Below are 19,091 nucleotides of genomic sequence, written 5' to 3'. Positions count from 1 at the left end.
ACTGTAGAAACATCTCCTTATCTTAGTTTTGTTGCATTGTTGTGCCAAGTAAAGTCTTTGATAGTAAGGTTCATACTAGATTTGGATTACTGCGCAGAAACAGATTTCTTTGCCGTCACGAATCTGGGCAGAATTCTCTGTAGGTAACTCAGAAAATTATGAAAATTTACGTGAGTGATCCTCAGATATGTACGCAACTTTCATTCAATTTGAGAACTTTAATTTGATCAAGTCTGGTGCCTCTTAGAAATTCATCTTTACGAACTGTTCTGTTTTGATAGATTCTGCCTTTTATTTCGCATTGCCTGTTTTGCTATGTTTGATGGATTTTTCTATTCCATTAACTTTCAGTAGCTTTGTGCAATGTCCAGAAGTGTTAAGAATGATTATGTCACCTCTGAATATGTGAATTTTGATTATGCACTAACCCTCTAATGAGTTGTTTTGAGTTTGGTGTGGAGGAAGTTTTCAAGGATCAAGAGAGGAGGATGATACAATATGATCAAGGAGAGTGAAAGATCTAAGCTTGGGGATGCCCCGGTGGTTCACCCTCGCATATTTCAAGAAGACTCAAGCGTCTAAGCTTGGGATGCCCAAGGCATCCCCTTCTTCATCGACAACATTATCAGGTTCCTCTAGTGAAACTATATTTTTATTCCATCACATCTTATGCACTTTGCTTGGAGCGTCTGTTTGTTTTTGTTTTTGTTTTGTTTGAATAAAGTTGGATCCTAGCATTCATTGTGTGGGAGAGAGACATGCTCCGCTGTTGCATATGGACAAATATGTCCTTAGGCTTTACTCATAATATTCATGGCGAAGGTTGAATCTACTTCGTTAAATTGTTATATGGTTGGAAACAGGAAATGCTACATGTGGTAATTGGTAAAATGTCTTGGATAATGTGATACTTGGCAATTTTTGTGCTCATGTTTAAACTCTTGCATCATATACTTTGCACCTATTAATGAAGAAATACATAGAGCTTGCTAAAATTTGGTTTGCATAATTGGTCTCTCTAAGGTCTAGATAATTTCTAGTAAGGGTCGAACAACAAGGAAGACGGTGTAGAGTCTTATAATGCTTACAATATGGCTTTTATGTGAGTTTTGCTGTACCGGTTCATACTTGTGTTTGTTTCAAATAACCTTGCTAGCCTAAACCTTGTATCGAGAGGGAATACTTCTCATGCATCCAAAATCCTTGAGCCAAACACTATGCCACTGATGTCCACCATACCTACCTACTACATGGTATTTCTCCGCCATTCCAAAGTAAATTGCTTGAGTGCTACCTTTAAAATTTCCATTCTTTGTCTTTGCAATATATAGCTCATGGGACAAATAGCCTAAAAACTATTGTGGTATTGAATATGTACTTATGCACTTTATCTCTTATTAAGTTGCTTGTTGAGCGATAACCATGTTCCTGGGGACGCCATCAACTCTTTGTTGAATATCATGTGAGTTGCTATGCATGTCCGTCTTGTCTGAAGTAAGGGCGATTTACCATGAGTTGAATGGTTAGAGCATGCATACTGTTAGAGAAGAACATTGGGCCGCTAACTAAAGCCATGATCCATGGTGGAAGTTTCGATTTTGGACAAATATCCTCAATCTCATATGAGAATATTAATTGTTGCTAAATGCTTATGCATTAAAGAGGAGTCCATTATCTGTTGTCTATGTTGTCCCGGTATGGATGTCTAAGTTGACAATAATCAAAAGCGAGAAATCCAATGCGAGCTTTCTCCTTAGACCTTTGTACAGGCGGCATAGAGGTACCCCTTTGTGACACTTGGTTAAAACATATGTATTGCGATGATAATCCAGGTAATCCGAGCTAATTAGGACAAGGTGCGGGCACTATTGGTATACTATGCATGAGGCTTGCAACTTGTAGGATATAATTTACATAATACATATGCTCTATTACTACCGTTGACAAAATTGTTTCTTGTTTTCAAAACCAAAGCTCTAGCACAAACATAGCAATCAATGCTTCCCTCTGCGAAGGGCTTTTCTTCTACTTTTTATGTTGAGTCAGCTCACCTATTTCTCTCCACCTCAAGAAGCAAACGCTTGTGTGAATTGTGCATTGATTCCTACATACTTGCATATTGCACTTGTTATATTACTTTGCATTGACAATATCCATGAGATATACATGTTACAAGTTGAAAGCAACCGCTGAAACTTAATCTTCCTTTGTGTTGCTTCAATACCTTTACTTTGAATTTATTGCTTTATGAGTTAACTCTTATGCAAGACTTATTGATGCTTGTCTTGAAAGTACTATTCATGAAAAGTCTTTGCTATATGATTCAATTGTTTACTAATTGCATTTACATTGCTTCGAATCGCTGCATTCATTACATGTGCTTACAATAGTATGATCAAGATTATGATGGCATGTCACTTCGAAATTATCTTTGTTATCGTTTACCTACTCGGGACGAGTAGGAACTAAGCTTGGGGATGCGATACGTCTCCAACGTATCGATAATTTCTTATGTTCCATGCTACTTTATTGATGATACGTACATGTTTTATGCATACTTTATGTCATATTTATGCATTTTCCGGCACTAACCTATTAACGAGATGCCGAAGAGCCGATTCTTGTTTTACTGTTGTTTTTGGTTTCAGAAATCCTAGTAAGGAAATATTCTCGGAATTGGACGAAATCAACGCCCAGGATCTTATTTTTCCACGAAGCTTCCAGAAGTCGATCCGGAGAGGAAACGAAGTGGGGCGACGAGGCGACGCCACAACAGGGCGGCGCGGCCCAAGCCCTGGCCGCGCCGGCCTGTGGTGTGGGCCCCTCGTGGCGCCCCCTGATCTACCCTTCCGCCTACTTAAGCCTTCGTCGATAATAACTCCAGTACCGAGAGCCACGATACGAAAAACCTTCCAGAGACGCTGCCGCCGCCAATCCCATATCGGGGGATTCAGGAGAACGCCTCCGGCACCCTGCCGGAGAGGGGAATCATCTCCCGGAGGACTCTTCACCGCCATGGTCGCCTCCGGAGTGATGAGTGAGTAGTTCACCCCTGGACTATGGGTCCATAGCAGTAGCTAGATGGTCGTCTTCTCCTAATTGTGCTATCATTGTTGGATCTTGTGAGCTGCCTAACATGATCAAGATCATCTATCTGTAATGCTACATGTTGTGTTTGTTGGGATCTGATGAATATGGAATACTATGCTATGTTGATTATCAATCTATTATCTATGTGTTGTTTATGATCTTGCATGCTCTCCGTTACTAGTAGAGGCTCCGGCCAAGTTTTGCTTGTAACTCCAAGAGGGAGTATTTATGCTCGATAGTGGGTTCATGTCTCCATTAAATGCGGGGAGTGACGGAAACCTCTAAGGTTGTGGATGTCTTGTTGCCACTAGGGATAAAACATCAATGCTATGTCTAAGGATATATTTGTTGATTACATTACGCACCATACTTAATGCAATTGTCTTGTTGTTTGCAACTTAATACTTGGAGGGGTTCGGATGATAACTCTGAAGGTGGACTTTTTAGGCATAGATGCATGGTGGATAGCGGTCTATGTACTTTGTCGTAATGCCCAATTAAATCTCACAATACTCATCATAACATGTATGTGCATGGTCATGCCCTCTTTATTTGTCAATTGCCCAACTGTAATTTGTTCACCCAACATGCTTATTCTTATGGGAGAGACACCTCTAGTGAGCTGTGGACCCCGGTCCATTCTTTACATCGAATACAATCTACTTGCAATACTCGTTCTACTTGTTCTCTGCAAACAATCATCATCCACACTATACATCTAATCCTTTGTTACGAGCAAGCCGGTGAGATTGACAACCTCACCGTTACGTTGGGACAAAGTATCTTGGTTGTGTTGTGCAGGTTCCACGTTGGCACCGGAATCCCTGGTGTTGCGCCGCACTACACTTCGCCGCCATCAACCTTCAACGTGCTTCTTGGCTCCTACTGGTTCGATAAACCTTGGTTTCTTACCGAGGGAAAACTTGCTGCTGTACGCATCACACCTTCCTCTTGGGGTTCCCAACGGACGCGTGTTGTATGCGTATCATCCTGCCGGAGAGGGGAGTCATCTCCCGGAGGACTCTTCACCGCCATGATCGCCTCCGGAGTGATGTGTGAGTAGTTCACCCCTGGACTATGGGTCCATAGCTGTAGCTAGATGGTTATCTTCTCCTCATGTGCTATCATTGTTCGATCTTGTGAGCTGCCTAACATGATCAAGATCATCTATTTGTAATGCTACATGTTGTCTTTGTTGGGATCCGATGAATATGGAATACTATATTATGTTGATTATCAATATATCATATATGTGTTGTTTAAGATCTTGCATGCTCTCCATTGCTAGTAGAGGCTCTGGCCAAGTTGATACTTGTAACTCCAAGAGGGAGTATTTATGCTCGATAGTGGGTTCATGCCTCCATTTAATCTGGGACAGAGACAGAAAGTTCTAAGGTTGTGGATGTGTTGTTGCCACTATGGATAAAACATCAATGCTATGTCTAAGGATATTTGTGCTGATTACATTACGCACCATACTTAATGCAATTGTCTGTTGTTTGCAACTTAATACTGGAAGGGGTGCGGATGCTAACCCGAAGGTGGACTTTTTAGGCATAGATGCATGCTTGGATAGCGGTCTATGTACTTTGTCGTAATACCCAATTGAATTTCACACTACTCATCATGACATGTATGTGCATTGTTATGCCCTCTTTATTTGTCAATTGCCCAACTGTAATTTGTTCACCCAACATGCTATTTCTTATTGGAGAGACACCACTAGTGAACTATGGACCCCGGTCCATTCTTTTACATCAAATACAATCTACTACAATACTCGTTCTTACTGTTCTTTGAAAACATCATCATCCACACTATACATCTAATCCTTTGTTACAGCAAGCCGGTGAGATTGACAACCTCACTGTTACGTTGGGGCAAAGTACTTTGATTGTGTTGTGCAGGTTCCACGTTGGCGCCGGAATCCCTAGTGTTGCGCCGCACTACACTCCGCCACCATCAACCTTCACGTGCTTCTTGGCTCCTACTGGTTCGATAAACCTTGGTTTATTACTGAGGGAAACTTGCTGCTGTACGCATCACACCTTCCACTTGGGGTTCCCAACGGATGCGTGTTGTCCGCGTATCAAGCTAAATTTCTGGCGCCGTTGCCGGGGAGATCAAGACACGCTGCAAGGGGAGTCTCCACTTCCAATCTATTTACTTTGTTTTGTCTCTCTTTACTTTACTTTATTTACTGCTTTGTTTGCTCACTATATCAAAAATACAAAAAAATTAGTTACTTGCTTTACTTTATTTACTATCTTGCTTGCGTTCTCCATATTAAAAACACACAAAAATTAGTTACTTTTATTTACTTTACTTATTTCTTCATGTTTCCTCCTAAGTTCACTCTTAAAGATGTACCGGTAGGACGAGGGTCTATCATTGGAAAAGATAATATAGAAGACTTTTTCACTCATATTAGTACGGTTGAAGATTTTGAAGATAGACACTTGGTACAACTTGCTCCTACTTATGAAATTGCTGTTGCTTCTTTAGTACACATGTTAGAAGCTATATTTGTTAATCTCAACCCCGTAATGCAACATATGTTTCTTACACTCTGTGATATGGAAGAAGGAGAAAAGAAAGATTTTGTCTTAGAAACCCTTCTTAAAGAATTTGGTGATGTAGAAAGAGAAGCTAGAAAAATCTTTACTAAATATAAGATGCTTGGCTCTTATACCAACTTTGCTAGTACCCTTGAAAAGATGGAAAGAGATAGACAAAAGTACACTAATAAAGTTAATTATGAGGGGGATATTAAAACATCAATACCTTGCAAGCTCTTAGGAATGTGCGAGGCACTAGAAAAGAATTTTGATTGGATTGTTCCTGAAAATTTGTTTGATGAGAGTAGCAAGCCTAAAAGTAATGAAAAAGGAGCCTCTGAAACTTACATAGATAAGATACAATGCGTAGTTGAGAAAACTCCAAACCCCTCTGTTGATGCATCATCTCTTGATAATACTTGATACACACTTTCTGCGCCTAGCTGAAAGGCGTTAAAGAAAAGCGCTTATGGGAGACAACCCATGATTTTACTTCTGCACTTTTATTTTATATTTGAGTCTTGGAAGTTGTTACTACTGTATAAACCTCTCCTTATCTTTATTTTATTGCATTGTTGTGCCAAGTAAAGTCTTTGATAGTAAGGTTCATACTAGATTTGGATTACTGCGCAGAAACAGATTTCTTGCTGTCACACATTTGAGTAGTATTCTCTGTAGGTAACTCAGAAAAGTCTGCCAATTTACGTGAATTATCCTCAGATATGTAAGCAACTTTCATTCAATTTGAGCATTTTCATCTGAGCAAGTTAAGTGCCCCAGAAAAATTCGTCTTTACGGACTGTTCTGTTTTGACAGATTCTGCCTTTTATTTCGCATTACCTGTTTTGCTATGTTTGATGGATTTCTTTATTCCATTAACTTTAAGTAGCTTTTTGAAATGTCCAGAAGTGTTAAGAATGATTATGTCACCTCTGAACATGTGAATTTTTGATTATGCACTAACCCTCTAATGAGTTTGTTTTGAGTTTGGTGTGGAGGAAGTTTTCAAGGATCAAGAGAGGAGGATGATACAACATGATCAAGGAGAGTGAAAGATCTAAGCTTGGGGATGCCCCCGTGGTTCATCCCTGCATATTTCAAGAAGACTCAAGCATCTAAGCTTGGGGATGCCCAAGGCATCCCCTTCTTCATCGACAAATTATCTGGTCACCTCTAGTGAAACTATATTTTTATTCCATCACATCTTATGTGCTTTACTTGGAGCGTCTGTTTGTTTTTGTTTTTGTTTCAATAAAATTGGATCCTAGCATTCATTGTGTGGGAGAGAGACACGCTCCGCTGTTGCATATGAACACATATGTTCTTAGCTTTATTCTTAATGTTCATGGCGAAGGTTGAAACTGCTTCGTTAATTGTTATATGGTTGGAAACGGAAAATGCTACATGTGGTAATTGGTATAATGTCTTGAATAATTTGATACTTGGCAATTTTTGTGCTCATGTTTAAGCTCTTGCATCATATACCTTTCACCTATTAATGAAGAACTACATAGAGCTTGTTAAAATTTGGTTTGCATGATTGGTCTCTCTAGAGTCTATATATTTTCTGGTGAGGTGTTTGAACAACAAGGAAGACAATGTAGAGTCTTATAATGCTTGCAATATGTTCTTATGTAAGTTTTGTTGTACCGGTTCATACTTGTGTTTGCTTCAAACAACCTTGCTAGCCTAAGCCTTGTATTGAGAGGGATTACTTCTCGTGCATCCAAAATCCTTGTGCCAAAAACTATGCCATTTGTGTCCACCATACCTACCTACCACATGGTATTTCTCCGCCATTCCAAAGTAAATTACTTGAGTGCTACCTTTAAAATTCTGTTCTTTGTCTTTGCAATATATAGCTCATGGGAAAATAGCTTAAAAACTATTGTGGTATTGAATATGTACTTATGTATCTTATTTCTTAATAAGTTGCTTGTTGAGCGGTAACCATGTTTCTGGAGACGCCATCAACTATTACCTTTGTTGAATATCATGTAAGTTGCTATGCATGTTCGTCTTGTCTGAAGTAAGGGTGATTTATCATGATCTGGTTTGAGTATGCATATTGTTAGAGAAGAACATTGGGCCGCTAACTAAAGCCATGAACCATGGTGGAAGTTTCAGTTTGGACACTAATCCTCAATCTCTTATGAGAATATTATTTTTTGTTGAATGCTTATGCATTAAAGAGGAGTCCATTATCTGTTGTCTATGTTGTCCCGGTATGGATGTCTAAGTTGAGAATAATCAAAAGCGAGAAATCCAATGCGAACTTTCTCCTTAGACCTTTGTACAGGCGGCATAGAGGTACCCCTTTGTGACACTTGGTTAAAACATATGTATTGCGATGATAATCCGGGTAATCCGAGCTAATTAGGACAAGGTGCGGGCACTATTGGTATACTATGCATGAGGCTTGCAACTTGTAGGATATAATTTACATAATACATATGCTCTATTACTACCGTTGACAAAATTGTTTCTTGTTTTCAAAATAAAAGCTCTAGCACAAATATAGTAATCCATGCTTCCCTCTGCGAAGGGCCATTCTTTTACCTTTATGTTGAGTCAGTTTCCCTACTTCCTTCTATCTTAGAAGCAAACACTTGTGTAAACTGTGCATTGATTCTTACATGTTTACCTATTGCACTTGTTATATTGCTTTATGTTGACAATTATCCATGAGATATGTATGTTGAAGTTGAAAGCAACCGCTGAAACTTATATCTTCCTTTGTGTTGCTTCAAAGCTTTCTACTATGAATTTATTGCTTTATGAGTTAACTCTTATGCAAGTCTTATTGATGCTTGTCTCGAAAGTACTATTCATGAAAAGTCTTTGCTATATGGTTCAATTGTTTACTCATTGTCTTTACCATTGCTTCGAATTGCTGCATTCATCTCATGTGCTTTACAATAGTATTGATCAAGATTATGATAGTATGTCACTTCAGAAATTATCTTTGTTATCGTTTACCTACTCGAGGACGAGTAGGAACTAAGCTTGGGGATGCTTGATACGTCTCAAACGTATCTATAATTTCTTATGTTCCATGCTACTTTATTGATAATACTCACATGTTTTATACACACTTTATGTCATATTTATGCATTTTCCGGCACTAACCTATTGACAAGATACCGAAGAGCCAGTTGTTGTTTTCTGCTGTTTTTGGTTTCAGAAATCCTACAAAGGAAATATTCTCGGAATTGGACGAAATCAACGCCCAGGGTCTTATTTTTCCACGAAGCTTCCAGAAGACCGAGGGAGATACGAAGTGGGGCCACGAGGTGGCGCCATACTAAGGCAGCGCGGCCAAGGAGGGGCCCGCGCCGCCCTGTTGTGTTGGCCCCTCGTGACGCCCCTAAACCTACCCTTCCGCCTATAAGAAGCCTTCGTCGAGAATACCCCAGTACCGAGAGCCACGATACGGAAAACCTTCCAGAGACGCCGCCGCCAATCCCATCTCGGGGGATTCAGGAGATCGCCTCCGGCACCCTGCCGGAGAGGGGAATCATCTCCCGGAGGACTCTTCACCGCCATGATCGCCTCCGGAGTGATGTGTGAGTAGTTCACCCCTGGACTATGGGTCCATAGCAGTAGCTAGATGGTTTTCTTCTCCTCATGTGCTATCATTGTTCGATCTTGTGAGCTGCCTAACATGATCAAGATCATCTATTTGTAATGCTACATGTTGTGTTTGTTGGGATCCGATGAATATGGAATACTATGTTATGTTGATTATCAATCTATCATATATGTGTTGTTTAAGATCTTGCATGCTCTCCGTTGCTAGTAGAGACTCGGCCAAGTTGATACTTGTAACTCCAAGAGGGAGTATTTATGCTCGATAGTGGGTTCATGCCTCCATTTAATCTGGGACAGTGACAGAAAGTTCTAAGGTTGTGGATGTGTTGTTGCCACTAGGGATAAAACATCAATGCTATGTCTAAGGATATTTGTGTTGATTACATTATTGACCATACTTAATGCAATTGTCTGTTGTTTGCAACTTAATACTGGAATGGGTGCGGATGCTAACCCGAAGGTGGACTTTTTAGGCATAGATGCATGCTGGATAGCGGTCTATGTACTTTGTCGTAATGCCCAATTGAATTTCACACTACTCATCATGACATGTATGTGAATTGTTATGCCCTCTTTATTTGTCAATTGCCCAACTGTAATTTGTTCACCCAACATGCTATTTCTTATTGGAGAGACACCACTAGTGAACTGTGGACCCGGTCCATTCTTTTAGATCAAATACAATCTACTGCAATACTCATTCTTACTGTTCTTTGCAAACATCATCATCCACACTATACATCTAATCCTTTGTTACAACAAGCCGGTGAGATTGACAACCTCACTGTTACGTTGGGGCAAAGTACTTTGATTGTGTTGTGCAGGTTCCACGTTGGCGCCGGAATCCCTGGTGTTGCGCTGCACTACACTCCGTCACCATCAACCTTCACGTGCTTCTTGGCTCCTACTGGTTCGATAAACCTTGGTTTCTTACTGAGGGAAACTTGCTGTTGTACGCATCACACCTTCCACTTGGGGTTCCCAACGGACGCGTGCTATACGCGTATCAGACACCACCGAAAGTAGTATCCATATCGCCAGACGATCTTGCAGGGATCAAGTGCGGCGCTTCGGGGTGCGGCACAAACTCGAAGGACCCGCAGCGGATTGAATCTCTTGGACCTGATGGCGTTGGTGACTCGAGTAAGAACGCCGCAAATGTGACTGGTACTGCCGATGACTTGCCTGGTGCCGACAGGCTCCCCACGGTCGGCGCCAATTGTCGAGGGTACTCCTCGGCAATGCCCTCCGATTGGGGCTTAGGGTTGATGGAATCCTGTAGGCTGACACGAGAAATCGGTTCACAGACAAGCGGGGAGAGCGATTTACCCAGGTTCGGGGCCCTCGATGAGGTAAAACCCTTACGTCCTGCCTGTCTGATCTTGATTATGAAGATATTGGGTTACAATGGGGTGCCGAAGGGTTCGGCTGAGATCTCGTCGAGAGGCTAAGTGCTGCGGCGACCTAGCTCTAGACTTTTGGTGGCTAAGATTGCTATGGTTGATTGTGTCCCTCGGCAGCCCCTCTCCTGGCCTTTATATAGGAGGCCAGGTTTCAAGAGGTCTAACCGAGTACGACTAGATTTACAGTAGTTCTAAATCTAAACTTTCCTTGTTCGGCTCCTTCCTTGTCTTGCCCGCCAAGGATCCTTATGGTGCGCCATCCAAGTGGCCCGTCTTGCCTTCAAGTGCCTTAATTCATGGGCCTCCAACTAGATTGTACAGGATAGGGCAATGTCGGTTATCCGAAGGGTAATGCCCACGTCACCTAGGCCGCCAAATCCGTGGCTGCCGCCTCCTCCCGCAGCTCCTGCTCCAGCTCCTCCCGCCGATGTCGATGTTGGAGCTCCTGCCTCCGTAGCCGTTGCTGCAGCTCCTCCACACGTCGTTGCTCATGCAACTCATCTCGATTTTTCCGTGGCTCCCGTTTGTCCAACCTCTGCGCCTACAGGCGGAGGCGTGACTCTTCCGCCGTGGCGAAGTTTGCCGCTCGAGCGCGACAAACTCATCGCTGACAAACGCCTCTATGGTGGTCGCTTGCGTCACCGCCTCCCACTCCTCGTTATCCGCCGACTCCGGGTCAACGTCGAACTCCTCCGGTGGTGGTGGTGGGGATGGAGGTAGAGGACGTGCTTGTGAGCCTAAAACAGCGTTGGCCCCTAAAACGCTATGGAACTGTTATGGAAGGCACCGGTGGAGATGCTCTTACAGTGATTTATCAAAATAATCTCTACCCTGCCATGCTCAACATCTGACAAGGTATTAACTTGTCAATGCCTACAGATTGTAGACTAGGGTTCAGTTGGAAGTAGAGGGCAAGTAGATCTCGAAGGTTTCAGCCGAAAAGTACTCGACGATTATGAAACTAGGGTTTGTAAACAATGATTCGATGATCTCTACGTCCCTCGACTCCCCCTTATATAGGAGGCGGAGCCGAGGGACTCGTGCTGTACAAGTTACAAAGTCCAGGAAGGTTTCTAACTCATCCCGCAAGATTACAAATAAGACTTTCTATTACAACTCTAGCTTTCCTTAATAATATCTTGGGCTTCCGAATCTTCTTATTCTTCGGGTGGTGGGCCTTCAGTAAACCCCGGGTACTATCTTCGGCAGGCCCATTTGGGATGCCTATGTCAGTAGCCCCCGAGATTTTGCTTGAATCGTAGGGTCAAGGAAAATCTCCACTGTTTATTTTTATTCGACAACTTTAACTTTTCTATATTTCTTCTCATAAACTTCTATATTGTACAGGGATAATGGTAATTGGGGCTAGTTCATCTGACGGATCAGGTACTAGTTAACTGCTCTAGTGGCAATCCGCAAAAACCTACTTCAAGATCACGTCCCTGGACATGATCTCGGGATACTGGTGTAAACTTCGACAGGTGCCGCTTAAGGTCTTACCATTCTGTCGAGTCCCAGTAAAATTTATCGGGTACCTAACGCGTCCGTTAGGATTTTTCTTCGTATCTGTTGATACGGATAAAAGTAGCAGAGCGCAGTCTTCGGCGATGCCACGCCCAGCAGAATGGATCCGGGGTCTTACCTTCGCAAATTTGCGGCATTCGGAAATTGATCGCAACTTTGGCGTTCTGAGAATATATTGTCGAGTGCTTTTTCGGCTGTTGGAATGGCACATTTTATCGAGTGAAAGATGACTTATATTGCTCTCCCGATGGGAGTATATGCAGAGTTATTTATAACTCGAAATATACTTTTTTGCTCTGCTATTTTTCTTTTTCTTTTTTCTTTCTTCTCTCTTTTTTTTTTTATGATTTCATCGGGCACGCGAGCAGCGTTCCCGATGGGAGTAGCCCCCGAGGCTACAGCCAAGGACTGGTACTTGGGTGTAGGCTCCACGCCTTATGCCGCTATATTTTCTTTTATCTCCCGAAGTTTTATAATTTCTCGGGTGCGCGAACAGCGCTCCCGATGGGAGTAGCCCCGAGGCTATGAACAAATATTTGTATTTAGTCATAGGCTCACGCCATTTCTATCTTGTCCTTCCGGATCTTTTCCTTTTTTCCAAAAGTAGCCCCCGAGCATTTGATCAAAAACTTGTATTTGATCAAAGGCTCAGCATTATTTTCCATGTCGCCTTTTATGAAATTGTAGATTCGAATTTTTTCCTCTGCCAAGGTGACGTTATTGCTGACGATAGCCACGATTGCGAACCCAAAATCGCGAGAAACCTTCTCCCACTGCCTTGCGGGCCCAATTGATACACTATCTTGACACGTCGTGTAAGTGGGGGACACACGTCCTCCGCTTTTTCTGGCGCACGTACCGTAACTTCTCCAATGTTGAATTACTTTTTTACCCTTGTTTCCACGTGGCTACCATCTGCCACACATTTTCCTTATCCAACGGTTCGTCGTTTCACCGCCCCCTATATAAGATCTTCTTCTTCCTCCTCGAGCACTTCCGCTCGCGCCGTCCTCCTGCTCTCATCTGCAAACTTCCTCCTGCGACCCACAGCCTCCTAAGCTCCTCGCCTCCAAGCTGCAAACCCTACGCCATTGTTGATGCCACCGCGTCGATTGACAAGGCACAGCACGCCGGAGTCCTCCATGGCCGCCGTGGATCTGGGGGCGGCGGAGTGGGAAAGATCAAAAATTTCCACTCAGGACATCAACATGCTGAAGAAACTGGGGATTAGCAAGAAGCCCAAAGCGTTGTGCTTCCCCAGTGAGGAGAGCTACCCAACCCCTCCAATGGGGTACCGGGTAAGTTTTGTCGACCACCTCATCCGCGGTCTTTCCGCCCCCATTCATCCTTTTCTCCGCGGACTGCTTTTTATCTACGGTCCGCAACTCCACCACCTCACGCCAAATTCAATCCTCCATATCTCCATTTTCATCACTCTTTGCGAGGCCTTCCTTGGCGTCCAGCCTAACTGGGCGCTATGGAAGCGCATTTTCTTCTGCCGCCGTAATGGCTCGCCCAATGTCGCCTATAATATAGGCGGCGTTGTAATTTCTGTTCGGCCCACTGTCAACTACTTCGACGTCAAGCTTCCTGACTTAGTTCAAGGGTGGCGCAAGAAGTGGTTGTACATTCAGGAGGAGAACCATGGATGTGCAGAGGACAACATACCTCCTTTTGATGGCGCCGAGAAAATCTTTCGCCACCGCTCCTGGGACGCAGAGGCCACCGAAGAGGAAAAGGCGTCGACAGAAACCTTGATGGCTCGCATCCACGAGTTGCAAAATACTCGCGGCAAAGAGTTATCGGGTATCTAAATCACTGCATACTTTCTTAGGACCAGAGTGCAGCCGCTTCAGGCTTGCAAATATCCTCTCTGGAAATATGCTGGCGACAAGGACGCAGATCGGCTGTCGGTGGATTTGGAGGTCAAGGACTTAGAAAAACTTGTCCGAAAAATCTCGTCTCTCAGCAAAAAAGATCCTGTCCCTTCTTCTTGTCGTGTAAAACCATTTAGCGCCGCCAATCCACTTCCCAAGGTAATCTTTGTCAATTGTCTTGTTATTGCTTTGCTATCTTTATTGTAACTCCTTTTCTGATATCTTCCCATGTTTTATTTTTATTTTGTACAGAACCATCCAGACCTTGTCTCGCTTCCTCCTCTTCCTGAAGGTGGAGAAGTCGAAGAAAGGGCCATTGTCACTGATGACAACCAAGAGGCTCCCTCTTTTGTGAATGAACCCGTGGATTCTCTAAAATCTCTGGGATCTTCTGCAAAAGACGGTGCTTCCGAAGGTACTGCATCAGCGCAATCTCCTCCTCCTGCTGTTTCTCCAAGGAACAAAAGGAAGAGGAATGATGTCGAAGATTCCGGCACCTCTAAAGCCGAAGAAGTTGATCCTTCACGTCAGAAGGCAACTTATGATCCCTATCTTGAATCCCTCGTCAGCTCGTAAGTCACTTTCATTTCCCCTCATTTCTGTACTCGAAGATTTTTGTCTTATCTTGCTTTCTATGCTGTCGATCTTTAATCACAGCGATGATGAGGAAGAAGTACCAACTCTTGATGTGGCTCCTCGAACGAGCACGTCACATACTTTAATTGTTTCGGAGACGCCAGTTGAGGGAGAAGAATCCTCGCCTCCTCAACAAAACGTCGTCACCACCACTCCTCCTTCAAGCCCCCTTGCTCCTTCACCAAAAAGGACAAGGGTTGAAACGATTGTGGAGCCTACCCCTCAGTTGGGTAGCTCTTCTCATCCGCTCTTAGATGATGTAAGTTTTTGACTTTCCTGCCAGTATCTATATTTCCTCTGTTTGCCTTTTTTATGCCTACATATTTTTCTCGTACCGATGTTTTCTTTCTTTGTTCTTCTTTGACAGCCCATGATCAAAGAGCTTGTTTGCATTGGATCCCAATTCATTGGGTACCGTGAATATGCCAGCAGGACTGAAGGTAACAACTTTTTTGCTGCCATTGTTTCTAATCTTCTTGCTCCTATTTTTGTCGCAATTTTGACGGTTCTTTTTTTTATTTTGACAGAGAAACTTGCAGAGGCCAACAAGCTTGCCGACACTCTTGCTCAGAAACTAGAGCAAAGTGAAACGGCTCGCAAGAAAGCCGAACTTGATGCTAGCCAAGCCAAAGCAGAGGCTGATGAGGCCAAGGCAAAAGCTGCTAGTGTCGAAGAACTGCAGAAGAAACTTGAGGATGCTGAAGCTGCTTTAAACGAGCACAAAGCCGCACAGGCTACTCGTGAAAAGGGAATCCTCAAGCGCTTGAACACGCAAAATCGTCGCTTCCTTGGTAACTTTGTCGATCCCTTCTATTTTTCTTAGGACTTGCTTTCTTTTGTTTTTACTTGCTGACTAACATATATTTTCTATGGCAGGTCAAACAAGCCAAGAGTTTGATCTTGAGAATCCCACCAATGATCCTCTGCTTGACGCACTTTCTTATCTGGAGTTTCATGGCCAAGAAATTCGCGAAGGCGTGGTGAATGCTGACGCAGGATTGTCGAAGTTGTTCCCCTACTTCTTCCCGAAGAGAGAGGAGCCTAAAACTTTCCTTGCCCTTGCCAAGGACTTCAATCCACCGGAGGATCTTGGGCTGAAAATGCGCCAGGAAAACATGAAAGTTGCTGTCGTGAACACTGTTGCCTTGGTCGCTGACAGTCAACAAACTGTTGACTGGATGAAGGTTGGCGACACTGAGCAGATAGAGCAAACAAAATGGCGGTCGTTGATCAAGGCAGCCAAACCCAACACAAAGAAAATCCTGGCCTATCTTGGGATCAAGCCATCTGCAACTCCTAGCTCATCAAGGCCGGAGGTCTAGTTGAATGCCTTTTCTTTTTCTTTCCTTTGCTTTCTCTATTTCTTTTGCTGTTGTCGCCATTTTAGCTTTGGCGACAATTATCCTGTTAGTCCCTGATACGTCCAATTTGCATCACTATTTTATATCATAATTTGCTGTTATTCATTGATATATTTCATATTGGGACACAATACTTATGCTATTTCATCTATTTTGCATGTTTCATCATTATTGGAGGATCAAGCACCGGAGCCGGATTCTGCTGGAAAAAGCACCGTCGTAACGCAATATTTCGGAAGATCAACTCGTGGGAGGAAATTATACCAAAAATCCTATTTTTCAAGATGACGAAGGAAGCCGGAAGGAGGAGCCAGGAGGAGCGGGGTGGGCCCACACCCTAGGGCGGCGCGGCCCAGGCCCCGGCCGCGCCGCCATGTGGTGTGGAGGGCCCACGGCCCCTTCGCCTCCTTTTCTTCGCCAAACCCTTCGTCCCGAAGACCTAAGCCACGGAGGGTACCTCGCGAAGAGTTACAGCCCGCCTCTCGCGGGCGCAGAGAACACCGAGAGAGAAAAGAGCTCTCCCAGGCGAGGGGGAATCCGCCGGGGAAATTCCTCCGGGAGGGGGAAATCGACGCCATCGTCACCGTCATCGAGCTGGACATCATCGCCATCATCATCATCATCATCTCCACCATCATCACCGCCGTCATCACCGCTGGACACCGTCACCGCCGTAGCAATTTGGGTTTGATCTTGATTGTTTGATAGGGGAAACTCTCCCGGTATCGATTTCTACTTGTTGTTGATGCTATTGAGTGAAACCATTGAACCAAGTTTATGTTCAGATTGTTATTCATCATCATATCACCTCCGATCATGTTCCGTATGATGTCTTGTGAGTAGTTCGTTTAGTTCTTGAGGACATGGGTGAAGTCTAAATGTTAGTAGTGAACTATGGTTGAGTAATATTCAATGGTGTGATATTTAAGTTGTGGTGTTATTCTTCTAGTGGTGTCATGTGAACGTCGACTACATGACACTTCACCATTTATGGGCCTAGGGGAATGCATCTTGTACTCGTTTGCCAATTGCGGGGTTGCTGGAGTGACGTAAACCTAAACCCCCGTTGGTATATCGATGCGAGGAGGGATCGCAGGATCTCGCAGTTTAAGGCTGTGGTTAGATTTATTCTTAATTACTTTCTTGTAGTTGCGGATGCTTGCAAGGGGTATAATCACAAGTATGTATTAGTCCTAGGAAGGGCGGTACATTAGCATAGGTTCACCCACACAACACTTATCATAACAATGAAGATTATTTAGCCGTATGTAGCGAAAGCACTAGACTAAAATCCCGTGTGTCCTCGAGAACGTTTGGTCATTATAAGTAAACAAACCGGCTTGTCCTTTGTGCTAAAAAGGATTGGGCCACTCGCTGCAATTATTACTCTCGCACTTTACATACTCGTACTTAATTCAACTGTTACATCAAACCCCCCGAATACTTGTCTCGTGAGCATTTACGAGTGAATCCTTCATCGAAACTGCTTGTCAACACCTTCTGCTCCTCGTTGGGATCGACATTCTTACTTATCGAAGATACTACGATACACCCCCTATACTTGTGGGTCATCAAGACTATTTTCCGGCGCTCGTTGCCGGGGAGTGAAGCGCTATTGGTAAGTGGAATTGGTAAGGAAAACCTTTACTCGTTGTGCTGATTTTATTTCTGCCTCGCTGCTATAAGTCATTATGGAGAGATCTTCTCTTCAATTTCTATTTGCGAAATCTACTACTACCGCAACGGTAGTGGATGAGGCGCCCGGTGAGGAAGTGATACCATATAAAATACCTATGAAAATTATTGAACGTGTTATGGATAACCGCTATGAAGGGGATGGAACTCGTCCATCCCGGTGATCATTTACTCGTTTTTGCATGAATTATGCGGGTTATTCAAATGTGCGGGTATTGCTATGGATGAAGTGAGGAAGAAACTATTCTCTTTATCGCTGTCCGGTAAGGCGGCGCATTGGTATAAATTACTCGGATAATGGGGATTCTCTTGAATGGAATGATATTGTGCCCCGGTTTTATTCTAAGTTCTATCCTCCAAGTGAAATTCATAAGGATCGGAATCGCATATATAATTTTTGGCCTCATGATGGAGAGAGTATTGCCCAAGCTTGAGGGAGATTGAAGTCTTTAATGCTCAAATGCCCCATTCATGAGCTTCCTGGTAATGTTATTATTGATAATTTCTATGCAAGACTTTCTTTTCAAGACAAGACCTTGCCGGATACTTCTTGTTCCGGATCATTTACACGCAACAAAGAAGAGTTTAAAAGGGACCTTCTTGATCGAATCCAAGAAAATACTCGAAGGATGGGAGAACGACAAGGACAGAGAATCAGTATAATTTATGATTATAAATGCATTGAAGCTTTTATGGATACCTGATAAATTTCGTAATATGAGTGCTACATATGGTCTTGATTCTCAAGTTGCCGTAAATCTTTATAAAGCTTTTGCCTCTCATTATGAATTGCCAAAGAAGAATTTTGATAAGTATCATGAATCGTATAAAGATAAAATTGATTCATCTATTAATAAATGCGTTGTAGTTGAAACTGCCGATCATGTTATTCCCGAAGCTTATATTGAAAAAACTCCTTTCCCTGCTAAAATGAAAGAGTACTCTGTTATAAATAGTGCGGTTCATAAAAGTGAAAAGAAACCCGTAGAACCTGAAGAACAAATAAAAGTTGAACCTGCTCAGTTGCAATAATTAAAGATCTTGTGACTCGAAAATGTGGAGGATGGTCATATTATTTTCTGTGAAGATGCTTCTAATATTGTTTCACATCCTAATAAACCCAAACAAGCTAGTGTTCCTATGCTATCTGTTAGAATTGGTGATCATTGCTATTATGGATTATGTGATATTGGTGCAAGTGTTAGTGCTATTCCGTATGAGCTTTACACGGAGATTATGTGTCAACACCCGGATTTTTAAGTCCGAATGCCTATTATGTCATACATCGCAATCCCAGGAATATTGTTGTTGCGAGGCATAATAGTTAAGTATCACAGTCATCATTCATTACAAACC

Source organism: Lolium rigidum, chromosome 7, assembly GCF_022539505.1.
Source record: "Lolium rigidum isolate FL_2022 chromosome 7, APGP_CSIRO_Lrig_0.1, whole genome shotgun sequence".
NCBI lineage: Eukaryota > Viridiplantae > Streptophyta > Magnoliopsida > Poales > Poaceae > Lolium > Lolium rigidum.
Note: the sequence above shows the minus strand (reverse complement) of the source record.